The sequence below is a fragment of the Cricetulus griseus genome, chromosome 7 (genome assembly GCF_003668045.3).
Source record: "Cricetulus griseus strain 17A/GY chromosome 7, alternate assembly CriGri-PICRH-1.0, whole genome shotgun sequence".
Lineage (NCBI taxonomy): Eukaryota > Metazoa > Chordata > Mammalia > Rodentia > Cricetidae > Cricetulus > Cricetulus griseus.
Window position 1 is genome coordinate 54,386,490 of NC_048600.1, and position 12,376 is coordinate 54,398,865.

Here is a 12,376-nt window from a genome sequence, read left to right on the forward strand (position 1 = left end):
AAGATGTTCAACATCCTTAGCCATCTGGGAAATGCAAATCAAAATAACTCTGAGACAACATGTTGTACCTGTCAGAATGTATAAGATCAAAAACACAAGCAACAGCTCATGCTGGAGAGGATGTGGACCATGGGTAATACTCCTTCACTGCTGGTGGGAGTTCAAACTTGTACAGCCACTTTGGATGTCATTGTGGCAGTTCCTCAGAAAACTGGGAATCAAACAACCACAAGACCCAGATATGCTGACCTTTGACATATACCCAAAGGATACTCAAACATACCACAAGGACACTTGCTCAACCATGTTTATAGGAGCTTTATTTGTAGTAGTCAGAAACTGAAAACAGCCTAGATGCCCCTCTACAAAGGGATAGGTAAAGAAAATGTGGAATATTTACCCAATGGAGTATTCCTCAACTGTTAAAAAAAAGGCACCAGGAAATTTAAAGGTTAGTAAGTGGAACTAGAAAAAAATCATCCTAAGTGATGTAACCCACACTAATAAGGACAAACATGGTATATACTAACTCATAAATGCATATTAACTGTAAAATAAAGGACAACTATGTAACAATCCAGAGATCCAGAAAGACTAGGTAACAAGGAGAGTTTGTGGGAGGAGGACACCCAGATCTCCCTGGGAAGGGGAAATAGAAAAGATTTCATGAATTTACTAAGGGCAGGTGGGGATGGGAACATGAGCAATCAGGTTCAGTGGGGCATGGAGGGGGGAAAGTACTGAGAAGGACTGCTGTGGGGCATTTCAGGGTTGAGAAGAAGAAGCCTAACACAGGAGAATATCCCAAGAGTCTATGAGGAGGACCGCTGCTTAGACTATTTGCAATAATGGATAAGTTGCCTGAACTGGCAATTGTCTTCAAAGAGTTGTCATCCAGCAACCAGTGGAGGCAGATGCAGAGACACACAGCCAAACATTAGGCAGAGTTGAAGATTTCTTTGGAGGAAAGAAAGAAGGGAATATAGAAGCCAAAGGGGTTAAAGACGCCATGGGAAGGCACACAATCAACTACCTTGGTCTGATAGGGGCTCACAGAACCTGAATTGACAACCAGGGAATTGCATGAGACTGATCTTGCACAGAGCCTGTTTCTGACTCTTCCTAATTTTGAGACGTACTTGTTGTATTGTACAACCTTGCTTAGCCATAATACCCGGGGATGTGATTACTCTTAGTGCAACTTGATATATTGTGTTGTATTGGTACTCATGGGAGAACGGTCCATTCCTGGATGGAGAAGTAAAAAGAGTAGATTGGAGGTGGGGTGGGACAATGAGGGAGAGGTACTGGGAGGGAAGGATGAGGGACAAGGCTGGATCCAAGATGTAGATAAATAGATGAATTTAAAAAATAAAATAAAATAGGGAATTGGAGAGATCTATTGGTGTTAAGAGTATCTACTGCTCTTACTGAGGACCAAAATTCAGTGCCCAGTACCTATGTTAGATAGCACACATCTGCCTGAAGTTCAATGCCAGGAGAGTTCAGTTCCTCTTGCCTCCATGGGTATCTTTGTTCACATACATATATGCATGTAGCAGCTGAAAATATGTAGAAATATACTTTCAACTTAACAGGATCTTAGATCCATCAGAGGCTGTGAAAGGTATCATAACTGGAAGATTTCCCTAAAATCATACTATTCTGATGACTATCCATGATGGTTATGTGCTTTTTTGTATTGATATATAACTGAGTTTTAGCATATGGAAGTCACTTCACTTTGTCGAAGTTCATGAGATTCACATGAACAATTAAATTATTTTAGTTAAACTTCACACTTAATTCATGTGATTAATATCTTCCTTTTCAATTATCCACATGAAAATGGTAGGGAATGGACAAAACAAAATGGTAAGTGGGTCAAGGTCAGTCATCTAATTGAGAGCATAAAGTTGGCACCCAAAATCATTTCCCTCTCCAAAGTAAGCACCCTGAAAACATTCTACTTAGCCAAGTTGGAATGGTCAGTATTGAAAAATAGAGGCAGAAAACTGATAAGCTTGACATACTTAGTGTTGATATAATTTGGTATGCCTTCAGAAGAATCCCCTGGAAAGTTTAAATGCTTAATTGGCAGCAGGCACACAATAGTCAATTAGTATCTTAGACGAAGAACACTGTAATTTAATGGTTTCTAAAAAAGTGAAGACTCTGCACACTATTTTTGGAAGATTAGCTTGCTTTTCATCTTTAACTCTATTGATGGTGTCTTTGTTGTGATGGAAATTTCAAGGAGAAAAGTAGATTCACATAGAAAATTCCTGAGGCATTCACTTAAAAAGTTCATATAAAAAGATGGCATATTCACACATGAGTGTGTTTTATTTTTCACAGCTTTGTTTGTTCTATATGTTACAAACTGATTCTAAAATTTATCTGGAAAAACACAGAACCTAAAATAGATAAGTGCACTTGGAGAAGCAACAATAAAGGAGGAGAATAAATATATTCAATATTTAGCCATACTGTGTTCTTACATGAATCAAAATTTATGAGATTATTGGAGTCATAGACACAGGACTTGATGGAAGATAATAGAAAACAAAAATAAATAATTATGCTAAACTGATTTTGGACAAAATAGTTCAACATTGGGTAGACTGATTGCTGGTTAGTACAAGAACAAATGGCAAATATAGGCAATAGCAAACCATTTAATCTTGATAGCACTCTCAAATCTTAAATAAAACTTAAATCAAAAGAGATCTATAATTTAAAATAGTGATAAGTAAAAAAAAATTAAAAAAAATATTCGTGGATCCAGGTGTAACAAAAGACTTCTTACTTGGATTCAAAAGTATAATCTGTACTAAAGCAATAAAATAGAATTCTTAAAAATCAAATCATTTGCTTTACAATACATGTCATTAAAAAGTTAATAAAGGGGCCAGGCATTGGAGGTGCATGCCTTTTATCCCAGCACTCTGGAGGTAGAGGCAGAGGATCTCTGTGAATTCGAGACCAGCCTGGTTTACAAGAGCGAGTGCCAGGACAGCCTCCAAGGCCACAGAGAAACCCTGTCTCAAAAAACCAAAAAATAAAAAAGTTAATAAAGGGAGCACTTCATTTCTCCTTACAGAGTAGAGGAGAGGTACCACCATCACAGGAAAAAAAATACTTGAACTTGGTTCATCCAACAAAGAACTACTAGCAAAAATGTGTAGATAGGATGGAATATGATAGCAAATGCATTTAATACCAGAACTCTGAAGTCAAAGGATGAAAGGTCTCTCTGAGATCTAGGCCAGCCTAATCCACTTAGAAAATTACAGGATAGACAGTGCTACATTGTAAAATACTATGAGAAATCAATTAATCAATCCTAAAACTGAAATTAATAAAATTAGGTTAGACAATCACAAACATAGCAGGATAACAGCAAATGAACATGTCAAATCTTTAGATGTTATACTGGAGAACCATAAATTAAAATCAAAGCAAGACATATTCTAGAAAAATGCTGGTAAGTGTGGTGATCATATGATGCTTTCGTAAGCAAAATTCTATAGCCATCTGAGCAAATAGTAAAATATGCAATTAGAGTACAACTGGTGATGTCTTTAAGAACAGTGTGGTCTAGCTTTTTCATGACAGAGATTTATCTTAGAGAAATAAACAGTTTTTACCCAAAAACCTATATGTTGACCCTAGTATCATTTCATTCATAATATCCACACATAAAAATAAACTACATGATTTTTAATGAAGAGTGGGTAATCACTGATATATATGTATCCTTGACTATAATTCATTAATTAAGAATAAAACTGTTGATATGTAAAATACTTGGATTATCCAGGAAAATGGAATGTAGCAACAAGCCCAACACAAAGGTTTTATAGTTTTAGACTTTTATCATATTGAAGTGAGAACAAGTAGAAAAGTAGTAAATATTTGAACATGATTCATCCAGCAAGAACTAGCCTGAAGAATCTAGAAAGCAGATAACAGATTAATGGTTGTTGGAGATTAGGATTGAGGCAAAGTTGACTGGACAAATACTAAGAATGATGAAAGTCCAAAATAGATTTACTGGACTGCTATGAAACTCTTTTTATAGCAAGCTAAATTGTGTTCTCAGTATCCACAACCTGCCTATGACATAAACTGCAAATATCAGGGAGTTAATTGGTTGTTGATTTCAAAGTAGCTCTCTATTACATTTCTTACAAAAGCTGCACATATAAAATAGTCCCAAAATTAAAAGTTCAATGAAAATGTTTTTCCATATCAAGCCCTAGATTCAATCTTCAGCACTGAAATAAAAGAAATAAATAATAAAAAACAAGTAAATCAATTCAATACATTTAACTAAGACTCAAAATGCAGGGCTGGAGAGATGTCTCAGGGGTTGTTAAGATCACTTGCTGCTTTTTTAATACAACCTGAGTTCATTTCCCAGAAATCACATGGTGGCTTAAGCCTGTCTATAATGATCTGATACCATCTTCTGTTGTTTAGTTATATATACAGACAAAGCACTGCTATAATGCATAAGACTCAAAATGTACTTTTTTCTGCCATATGCTACATATAACTATTTTAAAATGTTTGCAGTAGGGACAGCATGACTTTTGATGGTTGAAACATGAACTTGGAAGGAAGAAACTTTAGGTGTAGTTGAGTCAATTGGCAATGATACATCCTACTGAAGAGTTTGGTACATGGCTTGCTTCACATCTTAGAGACACAGCTTGGAATTATGGAGGTTGTGATATTTGCTGTGATGGTAACCAAAATGGTGTCCAAGTTAAATGATGTAGGTTTATTTTACAAATGAAAATATTTCCTTTACATGGCCAAGATGTGACTACTGTCTAGGATGATATTATCATACTCAGGTATATATTTATGTGTATTCATTTACCTTGATATCTACTTCATGCTTTTGCTTCAATTGGAAGTGCTTTCTGGTTTTGACAATAGTTTGTGTGAGTTTTAGATTTGTTTGTTGAAGTTAAATTATTTTGTTAAACATTATGAGAAATGAGATGACTAATATCATTTCTGTTTATGTACAGATTCTGCTTCTGCCTCAACTACTTGGCAGTTTTATTGCTAAATCCTCTGTTCTCTTCAATATTGAAAAGCTCCATCCAGGCCTCTTGACTGATATCATTTTTGGAATTGCATTTGAAGCATGCAGTGGTAGTTTACTGAAAACTGACCCTTAGAGTCTGGGTGTCCATCATGAATCTCCATTAACTAAGCTGTTTCTAGGCATCCACAACAGAAATATTAAAGTATTGCTTAATATCAGTCAATATGATAAACCAGGGCTGCTAGGTATGTTCTGATTGAAACAGTTTGAAACATTAAGCTAACATTGAAAAGCCAGAAACAACATTTTGTTCTCTAAACTAGGGTGAAAGTGTAAGGTTTTTCTTTCACTAAAGTCATTTCCTGGAAACCTTCTCCATCACACTTCATACACAGTATTGTATGCTAATTGTGAATTACCAGACTATTAAAATTGTGACAAGAATGTTCCCAGAGTTCATGTTAATTACAACAAAATTACCCTTACAGGTAAACATCATTCATGCTGTTGTCTGATTCTCACTGACTGCATTGTCCTGAACAAGACACATGGCATGTCCTAAATTTGCTTTGCAAATGGAAGTGAAAGTGGCTAACTCAGGAAGGTTTGATAAAAGACTGTTTTCTGTCTAAGCTTACATCTTTTACTGTGTTGTTCAGTATAGTGTGAAATGTCTCTGAGGTGCCCCTGGGCAGGAATACTTTGTTAACAAGCTATCAAGCTTAACTGGGATAACACACAGGAATTCTTCACCAGACAAACAGAACCAGTCAATTCTTGGGAGATGGTTGTTGAAATGAGCACAGCCCAGCCATTGTCAACTTGAAAGTCTAATTCCTAAGGTACTGTCAGTTGCACTCTGATTGTATGGAGTCAATTCAAATTTCATAAAGCATCCACTTAGCTTCATTGACTAAATGTCCTTTTCTTATACCTGTTAGGGCATATTTTGATGTTAAACCTAGTCACACTTGAATTTTCTTAAGGTTTTTATGCTCCCTTATTTACAGGTAAAAACAACAGGCTCTCTTCTTCAAGTAACTTTCAATAAATTCAGAGTAACAGAAACATGCTAAGTCAAAAGCAACAGAAAACACAAGTGACCTGCTGGTTTTCTGATGGCTTATATCAAGCTGGTCTGGCTTGTTTTGTGTGACTGGGGCATGGGGATACTGCAATGTAGTTGGAGAGTGAATGAAATGTCGACTTTTTCTCTCTTGAACATCACTGAAATGTTCACAAAGTTGTGGGAAACGTCCCTGAGCAGCTCCCTTTAGAGCAGCAGTTCTCTACCTAGGGGTTGGAACCCCTTCAGGGAGGGTCAAAAAACCCTTTCACAAAGATTGCAAAAGACCATTGAAAAAAGAAAACATATTCAACAAAAGCTGCTGATATATAAAGCAAAAGACTACAATCCATAACCCCAGAGAATCTAGAACCCTCTTTCAGAAACAGATGTAAGTAGATGAAGAAATCCACATCTACCCAATGGGCCAAGTTCCTGGAACACTGTCAAAGTGAGGGCAGATCGACGATATAAACAAAGGAGACAAGATCATTATGAGGAAACCCACAGAATCAGCTGATTCGAGCTAGTGAGAGATCACTGACTCAGGTCTGACAAATGAGGACTCCCTTAATATAGGTGACAATGCTATGACTGGGACAATATATAAGGCCTCTGGCAGTGGGTCCAAGATCTAACACGAATGCATAAACTTAGTGGAGCCCATTCTACATGGAGAGATACCTTGTTCAGCATAGACACAGGGGCGTGGAGAGGTGCCTTGGTTCTGCCTCAGTGAGATGATGGGACAGACTTAGTAGACTTGCTAGGGGAGGCCATAACCTCTTCAAGGAGCAGATAGCAAGTAGGAGAGAGGGGAAGGAGAGAAGTGAGGGGTAACAGGGATTAGAATGTAAAAAAATAAATGTAAAACAGGCCATTGGAAACCATAGCTATTTACATTACAATTCAAAGCAATAGCAAAATTATACTTATATAGTAGCAGTGAAAATAATGTTACTGGGTCATCACAACATGAGGAACAGAATTAAAACATGCAGCATTATGAAGGTTGAGAACTAAATGCATTGGGAGAAATTCACAAAAATAACTAGTGAGTTTTACAAAAACTATTCAGTATAGCTCATCATGCCATAAACCCTACAATTGTTCATTTAAGAACAGGATGGTTTATGGATGAAATGGAGGTGGCCTTTCTGTGAGCTGATCCTCTGTGATCTTACAGTGTAGTTTATTTTTATTTATCTAATTTACAATCTTATTTTACATATCAATCCCAGTTTCCTGTCCCTGCCATCCACCCATGCCCCTACTGACTGCCCCCAACCAGTTCCCAGGAAGGGTGAGGCGTTCCATGGGAGATCATTAAAGTCTGTCACTTCATTTGTATCTGGGCTGAGAGAATATCCCTTCATGGGGAATGGGCATTTAAGGTGCCCTCTCCACTGTTGCTTAAATTCTTAGTTGCTAATATTCTTGTTGATCTCTATATATTTCCTAGTGCCATATTCCTCTTTAAAGCCATGGCTTCTTATATCAAAGAGTCCCAGTGCCATTGTGTATAAGGAATTGATTTTGTTTTGTTGACTATGTAGATCTATATAGATCATCATAAATGATAAATGACTATTCAAGTTTTTGAACAGATTTTTGGTATTTATACAGCTTATAACCATATAAGAATGAGCATGATCATGGTTCATTCTCTTAGTCTTAGCACTTGAGAGGCTGAAGGAGGAAGCTCACGAGTATGAGGCCACTAGGGACTGTACAGCAATTTCAAGCAATCCCCATAGTAAGACTCTGTCTCAAAGAATGAATAAACACCCAGGCATTTTTTTCACTTCTTGTTAATCATATAAATACACCTATATTGGAATACTTTATACTCTAACGACAAAGATATTATTGTTAATGTTAGGAAAGAATAGTTTTTTATATTAATTTTTAAATTACATCTTAATTTTGGTAGCATATGCATGTGTGTGCATGTGCCATCTATGGGTATGATAGTGTCAGAGAAAAACTTGTAGGAACTGGTTCTCTATTTCCATTACGTTTGCCCTAAGCATCCAACTTAGGTCATCAAACTTTTTGATATGCACCTTTACCTGATGAGCTATTTTGCAGGCTGGGAAGGGATATTGCAATGGGATTTGAACTAAGTAGTGATGATTTGACAGAATTAAATTTTATGGTAAGTTATCATACTCTTATAAGACAATTTTAGATGTCCTCAGATATTACTTAGTCTAGAGTACTCACTGACAGCATAAATATATTGAAGGTAAGATGATTTTGTTTAAAAACAGTGTGCTTTTGGAAATGTCCATTGCATGTCCTGGTGTAAATCTACCTAAAACCTTAACTTTCCAGGCTCTATAGAGTCTCAAGTAATATTTTTAAGACATGAACTCACATATTTATAGTATTTGAAAGCCTATTTTGTTTGTGATATTAAGTGATAATAACTACTTCAAATACACTTTTAGCCTCCATGATTTTCAAGTTTCTAAGTTGAAATTTGGAATTTCTACTAATATCTATGAATAGATATTTGTTTTGGATGGCCAAGAACAAGAAAAATGATATCTGATAAAAATTTAAGCAAAGGTGCTTAGATTAAGAGCTAAATAAAATATTCACCTAGCATATTGATTTTTTAATTGAGGAATGATGTGAATAATAGAAAACCAAAGAATTTTAAACATAGAGCAATTTTAGAATCAAATATAGTATTCCCATATCTTGTCATCTCTACCAAATCATGGCAATATTGAAATATTACACTTATTGAAAATACTTCTTGAGCCAAATAAAATGGCATTGCCTTTATTTTTATTTTCTCATGCTTACTTTTTTCCAGTTTTATTGAAATAAGGTTGACAGAGATTAAATATCTTTAAAGTACAGAATCTGATTATTGCATGTGTGGATGTGTGTGCATGTATGTATGTTCACTGTCATGCCTCACTAGCTTTTTCTTCCTTTATACTTTGAGAATATTCAAAATCTACCTCTAGTTATCAAAATCCCAGTACTTATCATTGTCAACTACATCCTTGTTGTTATACAGTTGATCTCGACAACTCACTCTGCATAAAGATAACCTATGACCTATATTGACTATTTCTTCATTTGTTAATCATCCCAAACCATGGGCAGACACTATTCTCAAGTATGAAACTCGACTTTTTATGGGTGCCTTTTGTTAGAGCCTATGTGATTGATATCTGCCTTTCTATTCCTGGCTTCCATCACATGGACTATTGTCCTCCATGCTTCCCTATGTTCCTTCAAATGTCAGAATCCACAAACTGTCATTCACATCATCAACTTTGGTTTTCCCTTAGACTTGAAGACCTTTTTGGCATTACAAAGTTTAATGTTATTTAACTTTTTCTCAGTAAATCACTCCATCATTTTAAGAATAAAAGTGCGACCATAATAGAGGGAGCCATTATAAGTTTAAAGAGAAATCTGGCACTAGGGAATTGGCTATAGATCTACAAGGATGATCCCAACTAACAATCTAAGCAATAGTGGACAGGCTACCTTAAATGCCCTTCTCCAATAATGAGATTGATGACTACCTTACATGCCATTCTAGAGCCTTCATCCAGTAGCTGATGGAAGCAGAAGCAGACATCCACAACTAAACACTGCGCTAAACTCCTGGAATCCAGTTGTTTCTAATTTAAATAAAAATTAATTTAAAAAAGCTAGCAACTGATGGGAAAAGGAAACAAAGAATGAAAGTGCTATTACTTTTATTGTAATGGAGTCATAACTCCCAAATCTACTCTTCGTACTAAAGAGTGGCAGTCAACTTACAGTTGTATTTAACCTTTTTGTCTGCCAAGTTTTTCAGTGGATCTTGGCTGGTATACATATGCTTTTGTTCACAGATTATCTCTATTGAGCATTGTGTCTGAACGTTTAACCAATAATTACATGGATTATTATAACATTGATTTAATCTAAGTGCAAATAGGACTTATAACCAATATTTCTGAACTATAATGATCCATAATGCAATCTTATTCCAAAAGCATTTCATCCAGCCACTTTTTTAATACCTGACTGGTTCTGACCTTAATTCTATCTTAACCCAAAAGGTTTGCTTACCAGTGACCTTTTCAGGATGTTCCAGTAATCCAGCAGATCAGGAATTTATAAAGCAGATGAGTTCCATAATACAAATGTATTAAAACCTCTGACTGGCAAGGAACAAGACAATGAACAGGAGAGTATGAAGGGGTTCTCCCTTACAGGGATTCCAGTTGAATTTTGATTTCAGAGTGTATACATAGTCATGAAAATTCACAACATGTTTTGTAACTGTAACTAATGAGAAAAACCTAATGGTGTAATTGAAGGTGTAACAGGATATCTATGTGGAATTGCAGTATGAGGAACTGCACTGGGGCTGAAACACAAATCTTGTATTGACCATGGTTCATTGAATTTTGGCCAAGAACATTTTGAGCATAGGGAATATTGTGAATGATTTTCATGAAACAGGAAGAAGTTATGCACCCATTGACAATCCAACAGAAAAGGATAATCTATAAGGTGGGGGATTTGTGTGCAGAAGCCACAACATTCCTTATAAGACGAAACCTTCTTCTCAGACCTATGAGTCAATTTCTTACAGCTAAGACCAACTCAATAGGACTCGGTTAATAGTCTATACAACTTCCTTAGCAAATTAAATTAGCAAGTCTCAGGATCCTTTCTGGATCTGACAAAGGAGGAAATCTAAATTCTAACATTTCACAAAAAAGATAGTGAACTACACTTATACAAAATCTATTGAGCTATTAGCTATTAGAATAGGAAAGACTTGACAGATTCCCAGTGTTCTACTTAGGTTTGGGGGGATATGGGATGATATTTATCACTTGTTGTATGTCTTCTGAGTAATAATATTTTGTACAATAATTTCTGGATTTGTCTGAAGACATCTGATTCCTGTATTACACTCTGGGTAACTTCAGTGTGTGTCTTCATTAAATATTGAGCCGGTATGTTATTTTGCACTATAGTTCTTAACGTTAGAAGACAGCATTTTTAAAAAATAAGTCTCCAGTTGGCATAGAAAAATGTTGCAATATCATAAATAAAAAACAACCTGAGCTCATTCTCCTCAGCAGATTGAAGACAGAAGCTCATTTGTCAGCAAATGCTGAGTACAAATTCAACATCATTTTCTACATCAAATGTTTACATGGATATTTAAGTGGCAAGCTTGTTATCCTGAGTGAATATGGGACACCATTTCCCAGTCTATGGGACTCAATGAAAAGCTCAATTATTTTCTGTGGAAATGTTTATTCTGAATGAAATTATGACCTTTTGATTATCTGAGGCTCACAGTAATACTTGTTTGAAAAGTCCAGTTATGTGATATAAGGCAAGATGTTCAAGTTGTAAGTAGAGAGAATCAGGTACAAGTGACCTTTTCCATATTTGTGTGTGTGTGTGTGTGTGTGTGTGTGTGTGTGTGTGTGTGTGTGTGTGTGTGTGTGTGTGTGTTTACCCCATTACCCACATGTGAATGACAGAAGACAACTTCAGATAAAAGTATGCTTCTTCCTTCTAGGTTGGGGCAGAATCACTTTGTTACCACCCTCAGCTATGTTGCATATACCAGGCTGTCTGGCACTCCTGTCACAGAGTCCTAATTCCTTGAAGAGTACTGTGATTACAGATACTCTGAGTGCTTGTCTGGGTTTTATATATCTGGGGGTTTCAGACTCATGTTTCATGCTTGCATGGCAATTACCTTTACCCAGTGGACCATCTCCCCACGACTGTTTCTTTTTAAGTATCTTTATTAGAATCCTTCTGTAAGTTTCTGATATCAAACAAACATAGCTTGTTTATATTAGTACACATCATTCAAACAACCATTACTTTCTCCAAAATACATAATACTTTATAAATTATATCCCAACTCTTGCATGGCATAAATGTTTAAATGGGTTTAGTCTTTCAATCATCTTCCAAATTATCTATCACCATTTAAAAATTAATTGTAGCAGAGAAATATCATCTTAACAAATAATTTACTATTATTCCTCCATGTATGTTCCTGAAGGTTCACAATTGCAACTTATGGTCATGGCAGAGAAGCATTCAGTCACTTATCTTTTCTGTGGCATGACAAAATACCATGTTTTTGAATTCAAACTGCAGCTGAAACACAGATAATTATGTATGTGGTCATCAGAAATTCGTTAGACTACCCCGAGACTAAAATGCTGTTTTATCATTAAATG